Source organism: Triturus cristatus, chromosome 1_2, assembly GCF_964204655.1.
Source record: "Triturus cristatus chromosome 1_2, aTriCri1.1, whole genome shotgun sequence".
NCBI lineage: Eukaryota > Metazoa > Chordata > Amphibia > Caudata > Salamandridae > Triturus > Triturus cristatus.
Window position 1 is genome coordinate 976,901,379 of NC_140580.1, and position 16,255 is coordinate 976,917,633.

A 16,255-nucleotide genomic window follows, 5' to 3' on the forward strand; every position below is an offset into this window, starting at 1 on the left:
CGCATTTGCCAATGTTCTCATCATGGAGTTTGCGTGTTAAAATTGTTTTCATTTCTATATTGATTGTATCCTTAGTGCTATGCTTAGGTCTGTTTATATATCTAGAGTTTCGCCATCCTGTGCACACCTTGATAGTGTCTACCCCTGCTCCTAAGGAACATCATTTCCAGACTTTTGCCCCCCATAAGGAGAGACACCGACAGACATATGTACATAATGCTTTCATTGAGATGCTACACCAGACTCATAGTTCCACAAATGTTACTGATTGTTGGGTCTGTGGTCTTCTCCCGTCAGTGATGCATAAGCAAGATTTGTTCATATCAATGCCCTTGTCTTATTTAGGTAGTTGCGAAGCCTGGTTTAAAATGTTATCCATGCTATATGAACACTACGCTATAGATGAACGTCGATTCTCAGAGAAGGATTACGCCTTGATTTTAGCCTATATAGAGACACACCAAGGTTTTACTCCTAATGCTGAGGGGACGGATGGTACCCTTGATCCTACCGCCTGTATGAACGTATACACTGATCATGAGAATGATACCTGGTTGAGGGATGAAGTGTTGGATTTCATGACCTTTAATTTTACTGAGTATTTCAAGTATTTCCAGGAGCGAAATGTCTCAGATGAGAAAACCATTCCGGTCCCGGTATTGAATACGTCCTCCTCCTTCTGCGTGCAGGGTACTGGACATCTATCCGTAGGTTATAGTAGATGTAATTACACTTATAAACTACAGACTTTCAGTAGTCCCCCAACACTCACCCCTCCCAATGTTTATTTCGTGTGCGGTGAAAATGCATACACTTGGCTACCCAGGGGATGGGCAGGCCGATGTTACTTATCTTTTCTTTACCCACCGGTCTACATAGCTCCTTCCGATTATCACAAATCTCATTCCTTAAATCGGCGGAGCCTAAAAGCTGAAGCCGCCAGTAATGATGCCACTGACCAGACTGACACTCCAGCCCAACACTTCGTTGATATCATAAAAGGGGCGTTGCCCATATGGGGACCCATCCTCAACAGTAAAGAAGTTAGGAGGCTATCTAGAGTAGTGGAAGGGGTGGTCAATACTACTGCAGGAATATTAACTAATATCACAGTGGAGCTCCAGGCGGCCCGGCTTGTGACCCTCCAAAATCGTCTTGTTTTAGATGTTATCCTAGCTGATCGCGGAGGAGCTTGTAGAGTCATCGGCAGCTCCTGTTGTGTATATATACCTGACTCCGCCCCTTCTGTCCATTTAGCCATTCAGAAACTACATCGGCTAGCTTCAGAAATTCACACCGAGACTGGTACTTGGTCCTTGTCTGGGTGGTTTTGGGATTTGGTGACCACCTGGGGATGGAAGTTATTTATGATTCTTTTAGGAATAGTGGGGTTCATTTTCACCTGCTGTCTTTGTCTACAGTGCGGGCCTGCTTGCTGTGCATATTGTGCTGCTCAAGTTCGCCGGTCTATCCCTAGGCCCAAGCCCGTCCAAACCAGAATAGATACCCAGAAGGAGACGCACGACTTAATGCAGATTGATGAGGGTATTTTCGAAGACTGACCCCGTTATTAGCTATGCTGCGCTAAAAGGGCCGTTCTGAGGTATTCAAGATATTATGATATGATTAGCGCAGTATATCTAATGATAGTTTACCTCGTTATGGTGTATTAAACGGCTCGAGATCCCCGATTATGTTTAGTACGACAAAAAGGGCCGAGAAACCGAACCGCCTCCATCTTGGATTGCGGCTCTCTCTCTCTCACTTGGAAGTCACGTGGTCTTTTTCGCACACCCTCTGCTTTCCCCTTTCCTTGCATTTTAGGAGACAGGCTGAGTTGCTGAGAAGCAAGGTCACATCTGCTAAAAGGGAGTATCAGGCAAATTCCTCTAGGCCTGGGACGAGAAGGGAGTTACCCTTTCGACCTTCTCGGTAAAGATAGTAACCCTTTGTATGTGTAACCGAAACTAGAAATGGGCATGAGCTCATTAGGGGCGCCAGGACTAACTGGTACTTTTCCACATATATGGTTTTGTATGCTGTACTGATAATGTATAAAAGTGTGTTACTGTCAAGGAGCCAGCAGTCTTCCTCGGCGCACCTGATGGGTGAGGATCGACGAGGCTCCTCTATATAGAGTTCTGTGGTGGCTAATAAACGTTTGAACCTTCCACGTTGCCAACTGCTCCTTCTTACCTAATATTGCGGGCCTATGGTAAGTGTGGCCCTTGGAATAATTATTTGGACACAACATTGTTATCTAGTGAGGGAGGACTTATTGGGGCAGACCCACTGCAGTACTCACTAGTGAGTTTTAAAGTAGGGAATTTTACTTAATTTTACTTAGGAGGGAACAAGCTTAATGTCTTGGTTTTTGGAAGGAAATGTATGTTAGAGAACGTTTTCTTCATATTCAGTATTAGAAATGTATTGTTATGAAGGCACCCATGCTGCATGTGGGTACGTCAGTGGTGTAACAATAACTCCCGCAGCTCCGTGGTGTCGAGGTTGCCTGAGCTCCAGGGGGCCCTTCCAGCACTGTGCATGGACGGAGGGCCACCGCCTGAGAGCTCCTGACTGGGTCAGGAGAGTAGGGGACCCTCCATGTACTTTGCAGGGGGCCCCCCTCAAGTTTCGTTACGCCACTGCCATGGCTGCATTCCCAAGAGAGCGCAAATGCCTCAGAAAAGAAGTGCAAATAAAGATCGACTGGAAGTGTGACATTCTTAATTTGGCACATTTCCAGGCCATGTTCCTTTACAAACAGACTTGAAGTGCATAAAAAAAGTACAGGAACCGTGATCCGGACTGCTATTGCTTCAATTACTTACCAGTAATTACATTATTTGATTCTTACTCTCTCTTAGATTCCTACCAACTTGAGGCCTCAGTGCTTCTCCCAAACCTCTCCCCTACATACTTCCTATTTTGTCAACAAGCCCCGAACAAATAGGTGGCCTGGTCATATAGAACAGGAAGGGAGGAAGGTTTGAATCCAAGTGAGAGGACTCAGAGTAACGTTAAGTACTAGTAAAGAATCAAAGTATTACCCCCTTGTCCCTCTCTCTTAGACTGCTAACAACGTGAAATGTACCTAAGCCTAGAAAAGCCATGACAACTGAACACATAGGGCCTGATTACGAGTTTGGCGGAGCAGCGCAGGGTCTGCCCCACCGCCGCACCACCAAACCCGTGGTCGGGCCACTCGCCAGATTACGAGTATTTCTCATGGCTAGCGGTCTTTTTTTGGCGTTCCAAAAGAGAACGATGAGAATCGCAGTGGGAACGCCAAAAACAGCTCCTGCACGGCATGGACTACAAAGTGTGCATCCACATGGCATGAGGCACCAGTGGGCCCTTTGTTGCCTCTCCGCCATGGTTTTCATGGTGGTGGAACCGCCATTAAAACTGTGGAGGGGAGGTAACTCATAAAATGCTTGGCAGGACTAGGGTGGTCCTTCCAAGCATATTGCAGCCTCCTGACTACCACAACACCACCAGGGAATGGCGGTTCCCTGGTGGCTGCAGTGGGGCAATGACCGCCCTAATTGTAATAGGGTGGTCAGAAGACCTCCACCGCGCCCCCATGAGTCAGGCGGTCCATGGAAGGTTGGACTTGCAATTAGGCCCCAAGTAGAAACAAATTACCAAAGTAGGAAGAAGTAAACAACACAATTTCCCGCAGACAGAACTGCAGACTCAAAATACCCACCATATCAGGATCCTAAATGATTCTATAAAGTGTGAGAAAGGTAGGGGGAACACCCAAGGGGTCGCCTGACAAAAGGCAGATGAAGAAGTCCCCTGAAACTCAGCCAGGGCAGCCAACAAAGCTGGAATCGACCGATTCCAAACAACCAAAGGGAAAGGAACCTCAAACCAAGAGAAGGCCAAGGATCTAGAGACTGAAGCCACCGGCACAAGGGGAGAGCATCAGGGTGCTGACTGTACCTAGCAGGCTCAAAGGCAACAAAAGAGGAATTCCACTGGAAGGGCACTACCCACACCAGAAGAACCAGAACAGCTCTTTGGATGACCAGGGACAGTAGATGACCTTCCTCAGGAGACTAAGGAACCGGACAGAAAATGGGCTAAATAACCACCACTGGAACTAAAAAGAAGAGCGCATTTCGGGAACAAAAAGGCAGTCCCAGGTGCAAACCACACACTCAGCAAAGCACTGCAGGAACTGAACCCTACAAGAAAGCATCCCCAAATCCCCAAACCTCTTTGCTGAGGTGAGAGTCAGCAGAACGAACACTGCCAATGCGAGAGACCAGAAATCCATGGAATGGAGAGGCCCAAAAGAAAAGGGGGAGAGCAGAGCCCAGAAAACCAAAGGAAAAGCCCAGGCTGACCAAATCGAGAATGAAGATTAAAAACCTCTGGAACCAGTGTGGTACCAGTCCCTGAGGAACCTCAAAAGAACACCAAAGAGCCCCAAACGCCCCTAATGCTGCCCATTGCAGTGACAAGGGCGAAGGACAAGCCAAAAGGAAATAAACCATTGGGTAGAAACTGCAAAGCCAGAGGAAAAGGAGACTCAAGAGAAACCAACTGCTAGCGCACACCATCACTGCCGTAAAGACACCCAATGACGAGCAGAACAAGCTCAGTGGATGGACTCCGAGAGGCTACCCAGAAGTGGAGACAGCAACAGAAGAACCCAGAAATAGGAAATCTGCCTGCATAGTTTCCATACAGGCAAGTGAAAATGAGAAACAAACAGGTCTCGGAGAAGGGAAAAAACCAAGGATACAGAACCATGGGGAAATAGCCACCACCTGCTCCTCCACCCGCAAGAAGAAGAGGAAACCAGGAGAGCCTCCCATGCTCGGCAACCAGAAATACCAGAACACCCACCTCCAACTCCCTGATCGGAAAACCTCAGGGTGAAAGGGATAGAACAGGAGATGCACTTGCCAAGGACAGGACAGAACATCCATCCCCCACACTGCAGGCTCCCACCACCCAGAGCAACAAGCAGAGAAGAAGAGATGTGAGGGAGGGTGTAAATAGATACACCACCGGACATCCCCACCTCAGATAGAACTGATCAAACTACAGGGGAGAAGGTCAAAGTCACAGGAGAGGGAAAATATCCCGCTCAACCAGTCCACCAGAGGGGACAGTAGACTTACAATAGAAAGGACCATCCAAGAAGGAGATAGCCAGGCACCAAAAGAAGAGCTGAACCAAAATAATGATGGTAGGTAAAGTCATCTGGAGAGGCGACAATGGAGACCGAAACCGTTGCACCCCACTGACCGGTAGGGTAACCACCCCCAGAACATAGCATACCCAGGTCCCATAAAGAATCGATTCAACTCCAGGTGCAACAGAGGCTGTACAGTCACAAAGAGGAATCAGAGGGATGTTGATGAGTAGACCATCAGAGGAACATGGACTGGAGGAGAAATTGCACAAGGTCCATAGGAGAGGCCAGGAAGGATGAGACCTGCAAAACTATGCCAGGCCCAGAGGAATGATGCTATACAGGGATATCATGTAAAAATGAACTGTCTTGAGCAAGAAGCAGTCCCATGAGAGCTAGCACCAGTGGATAGCCACCCGACGGGAAACAGCGTTTACAGCGCTGTCAGTACAACGCAGTACCATTACAACACTGTCAGTACAACAACCACGTTGTTACCACGCATACCATTACAATGCAAGTCATTCCAACGACTTGCTGGAGGGGGCTTTAGGTGTTGGATTTACAATCCAACACCTCCTCTGCTGTTGCACAGACTGGAGTTGGAATAGTAAATTATACTATTCCAAACTCCAGCGCCCCCTACAGCAAGTTGTTGTTATGACTTGCATTGTAATGGTATGAGTTGTAATAACGCAGTCATTGTACAGACCGTGTTGTAAAGTCATGCGTTGTAAACGCAAACGTTTCAGCGTCATACATTCCCACCCGACAGATGCCACAGTAAAAAAAGAGAAAGGAAGATACCTCCTACACCCTCCTGGCCATAGGAACAGGAACAATTGCAAAGCTGCCCCCGAACAGGACAGGAGTAAGGACGCACCCCGAAACCTGAGGCAGGGAGGTGAAGACGAGAGAATCCCTGTGCCAACAAAATCCAGAACCCAGCCTCCATGATAGAGGAGTCCCAAAGAGGGACACTCCATGAGCCAACACCCAAAGTCGGAGGGCCCGAGCAGTCCAGACAGCTGATCAGATGAGCCAGCCTTGATGGACCCATTTAGTGACCCCCCAGGTGACAGAGGCGGCTACATATGATGGCATGCAGAACAAACCAAGAGCACCATCCTGCAATGCTGACTCCAGAGAGGCAAAATCCATGAGTACGTTTGCAGTCGTTGTAAGGTCTTTCGGAACAGGCTACCACATAAGGTTGGCAGTACTGAGCAGGCAATGCTTGTACAATATAGAAATGGGCTGAAATCAATGGTATCACAAAATTATGCTAGGAAGAGAATTGGGTGTCATAACTGGTGAAGTGGTAGGAACACCAAAGACTGATAAGCGAGAGCTGTATAGAATGCTGCCCTAACACCAGAAGGAGCTGCACCAAACATAGATGCATATTCAGCCTGCAGTAATAGCACGATAAAGCCCCAGATCACCTTGCAATAGCAGGTGAAATATCCAATTCCAGAATAGCCCTGAAAGGCAACAAAAAGTACCCAACACAGCACGGAAACAAAGTGACTCTCCAGACGCTCCTGGCACGTCCGAGAAGAAGCAAAATCCGTAGTAAAGACGACAACCATAGGTAGAGATGCTCACTCCTTGTGATGGGGAAGCATGGGAGCCATGGCCCGTGCCATCGCAAGGCACGGACTTCCCTAAATCAGCAATCAGAAGACACACAGATGATGGGCGGAATCCAGAGCAAATCAAACATTCACCCCCAGTCAATAAATCTGGGTTAAATCTATCACTCTTTTGCTCACCATGCCACCCCAGTTTAGACCCAGCCATATGCAAATCAGTCTTGACCCTGTGCCTCATGGGAACAGTCCAGCCCAAACTGCCAAACCAAGTCCTCCCTGGACCGGAAACAAGCATCTTGGGACCGGTTTCAGGGTATCAGCCCTCATCAGCCAGGCTAGCTTAAATTCAGTGGCACAGTGAGCCCGGAACCCACGTCTGGGCATACCCAGCGCACTTAGGGTGAGAAAGCAAAAGACACACAGATGATGGCCGGAATGCAGAGCAAATCAAACATTCACCCCCGGTCAAGAGATCTGGGTTAAATCCATTGTTCTTTTGCTTACCATGCCACCCCAGTTTAGACCAAGTCAGATGCAAATCAGTCTTAACTCTGTGCCTCATGGGAACAGTCCAGCCTGAACTACCAAGCCAGGTCCTCCCTGGACCAGAAACAAGCATCCTGGGACCGGTTTTGGGGCATCACCCCTCACAGCCAGGCCAGCTTTTACTGGAATGGCATGAAAAAACAAAGGATTTAGGCCCAGATCTCTGTACTGGGGTGAATGTATGACATTGTTCTGCATTCTGTCCATCAATTCTTCTTTTTGCATTTGTCACCCCGAGTGGAACTGGTATGCCCAGACGTGGTTTCACGTGCTCTCGATGTCACTGGAGTCAAGCTACCCTGGCTGATGAGGGATAAAACCCTGAAACCAGCCCTAGGATGCTTGTTTCCAGTCCAGGGAGGACCTGGCCTGGCAGTTCAGGCTGGACTGTTCCCATTGGATGCAGGGTCAAGACTGATTTGCATATGGCTGGGTTCAAACTAGAATGGCATGGGGAGTGAAAAAAAACAATGGATTTAGACCCAGATCGCTGTACTTTGGTAAATGTATGACATTGTTCTGCATTCTGTCAATCAATTGTTCATTTTGTAAATGGCAATCAGGCAGTGCCAGATGGGCTAGCCTGATAGAACAGTATGTGGGACAATTGTTAGCAGCTTGTGGGCTGGCCTTATGGCCAAGTGAGCCGGTTGATACTGCCTACCTCCGTGAGATCACCACAATCCTCACCTGAAGTCTCCCACACCCTGCAGAACACCCATGCCATGTGCCTCCACAAGTTCAATACTGTATCGATTTGATTGGGTAAGACCTCTGACCCTCTGTCTAGGTCCTCTCCCCCCCCAGCTCCGCTGTGCCATCTCTTGCCTCCAGACCCGACCTCCTCCTTGGGAGGTTTGAGGCTGCTGCCCGCTCCTGCGCCTGCTACCCACTCCAACTGGGACAAGACTGCCTGCAACCACCGTAACCTTTCTCAGCCGTTTTTTTTCTTAATTTTTCCCTGTTGTGCCACTGTTATTGTGCCCTTCTGTGTCTTGCTCTAATTCCACCACTGTTTTTATTTTCTCGTGCCTGCCTGTTCCTTTCGCCTTTCACCGCTGCTGCCCCTGCGGTCCCTCCCACCTCCCCTACTTAATGGTGGCCGCTGTGCGGTCACGCCGCTGGCGCGCCAAATGCAAGCCTGTCTGCACCCGTCCATGACCTGACCGCGGCCAGCGCCAAGAACCCTGGACCTCCCACTCCCCATCGCTGCGACACCACCACCCGCCTCGCACTCAACCCTGGAATAATTAGAGAATGCCAACAGGCCTCGCCGAACACAACCCATGGCCAGTTCTCTTGCCTCCACTGCCGCCAGACCCTCACCACCACCCCGGCCTCCAACACAGCCGACGCCAGCACCGGTGACACCCTAAAATGCATCCTCCTCAGCATACGTTCCGTACGCCGTACACAAACAACACACCATGGAAATCGGGAACCTACTCGACTCTAGCCAGACATCGCCTTCTTCACAGAGACCTGGACCAATGTATCCTCCGCCCCCAATATCAGCACTGCCATCCCAGATGGATACATGATCCAGAGGAAAGACCGCCCCAACCATCCAGGAGGGGGCCTCACCATCGCCCACAAGAGAACCCTCTGAATCACCACCTCCAGCGAAACCTTCCCCTCTGCCGAACACCTGCCCTTCCAGATCCAGACCACCCCCAAAGCCACACTCCGAGTAACCCTCGTCTACAGACACCCCTGGCCCCCAAACACCCTTCGCCACCACCATCACCGACTTCCTCGCACCCTATGCCATCGCCTCAACAAACTACATACTCATTTGAGACCTGAACTTCCACCTCGATAACCCCAGCGACCCCAACTCCACTATCCTTCATGAGAAACCTCGCCAGCATCGGACTTAAACAACTTGTCAACACACCAACCCACAGAGCAGCACACACCCTCGCCCCCATCTTTGCAGCAGGAAACAGCGTCCAATTCAGCCATACAACGCAGCCTCCATGTACCGACCACCACTGCGTACACTTCGCCATCAACAAACCCAAGGCACCCGAACCAGCCCCACGCCCACCACGAAGAAAATGGAGCAAGGTTACTGACGAGCAAGTTAACTCCACCCGAGACAACCACACCAGGGCACCCGACGCAAACGAAGCAAACGACGCAGCCAGAGAACTCCACACCTGGATCTCCAACTGCACAGACGAGGTCGCCCTGCTACGCAATCCCGACAGACAACGACCCAGGAAAGCCGCCTGGTTCGCCACCGCTCTCCAAGATGCCAGATGCACCTGCAGACACCTGGAGAAGAACTGGAGAAATACCAAGACAACCAAAAAACCACACCACCTACAAGGACACCATGACGGACTACCACAACCAGATCAGAGCCAAGAGGAACTTCATCCACAACAAAATCCCGGCCAACTCCACCAACTCCAAGGAACTTTTCAGTGTCATTCAAGTATTCACCAACCCACGCTGCGAAGCCACAGACATCACCCCATCCCAAGACCTCTGGGACAAGCTTGGAACCTCTTTCCACCTCAAGATCAAAAACCTCTACGAAAACTTCATCGACCATCCACCAGGCGCCACAGGCAGCCCCCCAGAAACACCAGCCAGCCCATCATCTCCAACTGGACACCGATCATGGCCGAAGACACCGCCTCAACCATGAAAAGCATCCACTCGGGGGCTCCCACTGACCCCTGCCCCCTCACATCGCATCCGATCTACAATGCACCATCAACACCACCTTCAAAACAGGCACCTTCCCAGATGACTGGAAGCGTGCAGAAGTCAGATCCTGCTCAAGAAGCCCACCTCAAGAACTATCGGGCCATCTGGCTCCTCCCCTTCGCAGCCAAAGTTGCAGAGAAAACAGTCAACAGGAAACTGACATGATTCATTGAAGAGAACGGCGTCCTTGACCTGTCCCAATCTGGATTCCGAAGCGACCCCAGCACAGAGACCGCCCTACTCGCCACCACAGACGACATCCGCACCCTAATGTACCAAGGCCACTCTGCAGCCCTCATCCTACTCGACCTATCAGCAGCCTTCAACACCGTCTCCCACCACACACTAGTCTCCAGACTACACGACGCAGGCATACAAAGAACAGCCTTGGACTGGATCCGATCATTCCTCACCTGAAGAAGCCAAAGGATCAGACTCCCACCCTTCCTCTCCGTCCCATCACTGAGCCCCACCCTCTTCAACATCTACATGGCCCCCTCGCAGCTATCGTCCGACAAAACCGCCTCAACATCGTATCCTATGCTGACGACACCCAGCTCATCCTCTCCCTCACCAAAGACCCCACCACTGCCAAACTCAACTTCCAGAAAGGAATGCAAGACGTCGCAGTCTGGATGACCAACAGCTGCCTGAAGCTCAATGCCGAGAAGACAGAAGTCCTCGTCCTCGGTACCACCCCTTCTGCATGGGACAGCACCTGGTGGCCGACAGCCCTCGGAAGCCCACCTACCCCCTCAGAACACGCCAAGAACTTCGGCATCATACTAGACTCAACACTCACCATGAACCGACAGATCAACGCTGTCACCTCCAGCTGCTTCAACACCCTACGCATCCTCCGCAAGACCTTCAAGTGGATCCACCCAGAGTCAAGGAAGACCGTCACCCACGCATTTATCACCAGCAGACTGGACTATCGAAACGCACTCTACGTTGGCATCAACAAGTCGCTACTCCGCAAACTCCAGACAATACACAACACCGCCGCCAGACTCGTCCTCGGCATCCCTCGACACGAACACATCAGCCAACACCTACCAGTCTCCACTGGCTCCCCGTGGAGAAAAGAGTCACTTTCAAAATCCTCACTCATGCCTACAAATGCCTACACAACAACGGACCCAAATACCAGGGCCGGACTGGTGATTTTGTGCACTGGTCATCCCCCGGTTGGCTGGATGGGGTGGGGGCCATTTTTTTCAGAGGGGGCCGGTTTTGTTGCTGGGGCCGATTTTGTTTAGCAAAATAAATCAGCCCCCCAGTTACAAAATTAGAAGGCCACTGTAGTAATGGGTGTATCTCTTTAAGGTATTCCTTGAGTAGAATTATAAGAATGTAATAAGAATGTCTAGCATACAACTGTATTGCAAGAATGCTATGTTTCATTGTTCCAGCAATTCCCCATTGAGCTGCATGCACTTTATGTACTCAGCTTCTTCAATAAACTATTAATCTACTTATCCTATTTAAGTGTGAATTGTTACACCTAATTATTATCGCTGCGTCCCCACTACAATTTTGACGACGGGCTGGGCACTAGCGAGTCTCTGCAAGAATTGTGTCAAATGGTGCTGTGGATGCAATTTCGGAGCGGCAGTGAGGATATGAAAAGAAAGCGTAATCATTAAGGAAAGCATTTCGGAGAACAGGAAAACATCCGGTGAGTACCTGAAGTTACCAGCGTGTATGCAAACCACGTGGATTTATTTCCAAGAGAGAACAGTACTTAGCACTAGAGATCATCGTGTGAATTGCCTGAAGTGTATCGAGGTGAGCCACGGTGATTTTCTTGGACCGTAGTTTTGGTGAAAGAGTGAGTCGCTCACCGCGTGTGCAAGCCGCGTGTGCAACGGACTTACTTTCAAACGCCACACTCTCCGCGCTCCACTTTTCAAACCCCGCAGCCTGCATTCCTTCTACATGGCTGGGAATTGTTTGTGACGTGAATGACGCTCTCGCTCTGATGCCACTCACTGTGTGTCAGCGAACGTCATTACTCTGTAAAATCACGCACGACGGCCATATTGAAAATTTTTGGTTTCCATAGCAGCTGATCATCAACAGTAACGTCGCTCCGAACTTAGTGTATTTTCTTACACTGAATGTACATTTTCTGAAGCTGTTCAGCGATATTGTCAGGAAACATTGTTCGACGGTAATTAGTCTGAGTATATTTTACACGTACATTAACAAGTTCATGCAGCACTATTTACTCGAAGTTCTTACTTGCAATTTAAGATAGGCAGTTTTGGGGATATTTTACTGTTTTACTTTGTGTCCATTTTCAAAGAGGATCTTTTTAGTTACATTTCCAGGACAGTTTCAATCCGCTCAGGAAATATCTCCTAAGTGATACAGTACTTTTAGTTGTGCTCATCTTCACCTTTTTCGAGTTATGCCTACCACCGCTACGGATGCAAGTTCCTCAAGAACAAACACTGCAACTCTCCAAAAGAATTTTTGGCGACTCCTGGTGAACCTGTGGTGGCATGGTTGGACTGGAAGGAATACTTTCTCAATTATATTGCGAACCTGGAAGATGTCAGCGGAATATTCTCCCCTGAGAGGAAAAAAAGAATGTTATTGTATTCTTTAGGTCCAGAAGGTTTACGTATATTTAATGAATTGCATAAGCACGAGAGAACTGATGGGGATTTAGATGTATTTAAATTGGCTATTTTGGATCTTGATGACCATTTCTCTCCCTCAGTTTGTATTGCAGTCACTAGACACTCTTTTTTTCACAGGAAGCAAGAAAAACACGAGTCAATAGAAGAATATGTGTCGGCATTGAAGAAATTAGCGAGTAAGAGTAGATTTGCGCAACTGCATGACGAGTTCGTACGTGACCAGGTGGTCATGTATACCAAGAATAAGAGCTTACAGGATAAAGTGTGGGTGGAAGGCGAAGGCTGTTTGAAAGACATCATTGCGATGGTAAAAAAAGCAGAACTCTCTGAACGTTGTGCAAAAGCTACACTTTCTCAAGATAAAAAAGGTTCAGAAGAAATTGTGGGGAAGGTCGTTGAAAAGAAATCGTCGTACAAAAATGACAGAGGTGCAGAGTTTGATAGAAGAAAATTAGATAACACTGACAGAAGAAAATTGGATGGTATTGAACAAAAGAAATTTAGCAATCTGATTTGTTACAGATGTGGTAGTTACTCACACTCTGCAGCATACGAGAGATGTCCGGCTAAGTCTGCAAAATGTTTGGAGTGTGGCTTAATTGGACATTTCTCTAGAGTGTGCAGACGCAAACATAGGAAAAAGTCTAAAGGAAAAGTTGCCTGTTTACAAGAAGGAGAGGATGAAAGTTCCACGACCTCTAGTGATAATGAGGTACAGGTGAATTGTGTTCAGAAGAAAAAAGTGGTACTAAATATCAGTGGTAGTTCCTCTTCAAAACCCTTGTGTCATGTTCCTCTGGGTGGTATCACAGTCCAATTAACTGCAGATTCAGGGTCTCCCTTTACCATTGTGTCACAAGATGTATGGAAAAATCCGTTTATCAACAAGATTGGAAAATGGTTAGAACCTAATGATGTTTCTGCTGAAAGCTTTACAGGAGAAAAAATCGATATGTTAGGTTTTAGAACCTTAATTTTCCGTTTTAAAGAGAGACAATCTGTGGGAAAGTTGTACATAGCTAAGGAAGGACCATCAGTTTTGGGATGGGAAGATCAAAAGTTGTTAGATATCATTCTGAATCCCAACAGTAAGGAGCAGGTTTTAGTGTTGTGTGATGGGGAGGACACTAAGAAATGGGTTCTACAAGAGTTTCCGGAAGTGTTTACGAATGGTATGGGAAAATTAAAGGAGTTTACCCATCATATTCATTTAAAGGAGGGAGCAATTCCTAAAATACATAAGGCAAGAAATATTCCCTTTATAGAGTAGGGAAGAAGTTAAAGGGGAGTTGGAAAAAATGCTAACTAACAATGTCATTGAACCTGTAGAAGCAGCCGAATGGGTTTCTCTATTGGTCGCGGCACGCAAATCCAATGGAAAAGCCCGTTTATGTGTGGACTTAAGGTAACTTAATAACAATATATTGGTTGACCAGTTTCCACTCCCCAGAATTGATGAAATGCTATCTATGACACGCAATGCCAAATGGTTTTCCACTTTGGATCTCTCGGCTGCGTACCACCAGGTAGTGTTAGACAAAGGTAGCAGACAGTTCACTACATTCTGCACACCATTTGGTTGTTATAGATTTAAACGAATGCCTTTTGGCTTGGCATCAGCCGCTGCTGTATTTCAGAGGCTGATGTCAAACCTATTTAGCCACATTCGAGAGGTCGTATTCTTCCAGGACAACATTCTAATAATGGGGAAGGATAAGACACAGCATGATGCCATCTGAGAGAGGTTTTGCCCATTCTTAAAGACAATGGGTTGGTTGCTGAAAGCAGCAAATGCAAATTTGCAGAAAAATATGTTACTTATTTGGGCCACGAAATTGGCGGTTCTGGCATTAAACCTAAGAGCAGTCTGGTAGAAGCCATACTCAATGCGCCTGCGCCAAAGTCCAAGGACGAACTTCGATCTTTTCTTGGGTTGGCAGAATTTTATTCAAAGTTTGTCAACAACTTCTCACAAAAAACGTATGAGATGCGTTTACTAATGAAAAACAAAGCTACTTTTGCATGGAGTGATGCGTGTCAGAGATCATTCAACAGCATCAAGGAAGCCATTGCTTATGCACCTACATTACATGGTTTTGATCCACACGCAAATACTATTGTTACTACTGTTGCCAGTGGAACGGGTCTAGGGGTGTTTTGTCACAAGTTTCTGAACAAGGCTAAGAGGTTGTCATAGCATTTGCGTCTCGTTCTCTTTCCCCAACAGAAGAGAAATATTCGGTGATAGAACGAGAGGCTTTGGCGTGTGTATGGGTCATGGAGCATTTTAGGAAATTTACATGGGGAACATTTTTTTTGTTGCGATCTGACCATAAACCTCTGACGAAACTACTCACAACTGAGGGTCTTTCAAGGGCATCAGCAAGAATTGCTAGGATGTCTATGAGACTTCAAGACTTTGTTTATAAAGTGCAATATGTCCCTGGAACAAAAAATGTTATTGCTGATTTCCTCAGTAGACTTTCCTTACCCTTGAAAGAGATTGATCCTGATCCCTGGTGTGATTTTTGAATGGCTGAAGTGTTTAGCGACACCGCTGGTCTATGTAGGAGCGATTGGGAAGAAGAATATAAGAAGGATGAAATTTTATTAACAGTCAAAAAGAGGATCATTAATGGGTGGTCCAACGAGTGCGAGCTCAATGCCAAGTTAAGAGCATTCTGGGAAGTTCGTGACGAGTTAAGTTTAGATGGTGACTTTGTTTGTAGAGGAGGAAAAATTGTACCTCCTTTAGGCATGCGAACAAAGATTGTGGTCATAGGCCATGAAGGACATCCAGGAGTTTCTCGTACTAAAAGAAATATTAAAGCATTATATTGGTGGCCGAGAATTGACTTGGACATAGAAAGACATGTACATGAGTCTGTTAATTGTGAGTGTTCAAACAAAGCACAAAAGACACTTAATCCTCCCATGTCATCACTTAGTTGCCCAAATTTACCTTGGGAAAACGTCGCTTTAGATATTATGGGACCTTTAGTTTGGCAAGATGGTGTCACTAAGTATATTTTAGTACTAGTTGACCTGTTTTCTAGATGGCCTGAAATTGATGTTGTCACTAAAGTAGATACTGAGACTGTTATAAGTTTCTTGGAAAAATGTTTTTTTTTAAGAGAGGATTTTCCGACTTCCATATTAACTGACAATGGAGTTCAATTTAAATCAGATTTAATGAAAGAATTCATGAACAATACTGGTATTGAACAGAAGTTCACAGTGTTGTATCATCCTAGGGGAAATTCTGTTGTGGAGAGAGCGAACAGAGTCTTAAAAGGTGTTTTACAGTTTGCAAAAAAAGGAAATAAGAATTAAGATGATGAACTTAACAAGTTGATTTGGTCATATAGAATTACTATCCATGATACGGTTGGGATTGTCCGTTTGGAATGATGCTTGAAAGTTTTCCCCATTGCAAAATGAATCCTGGGTGGATGGGTAGATGCAGGAAGTATGACTGGGATTGTGAACAGGTTAAGGAATCCATTATCAATTCTCAATGCAAAAATAAACTTTATTTTGATGCTAAACATGGTACCAAAGAAGTGTGTGTGAAGGTTGGACAGAGT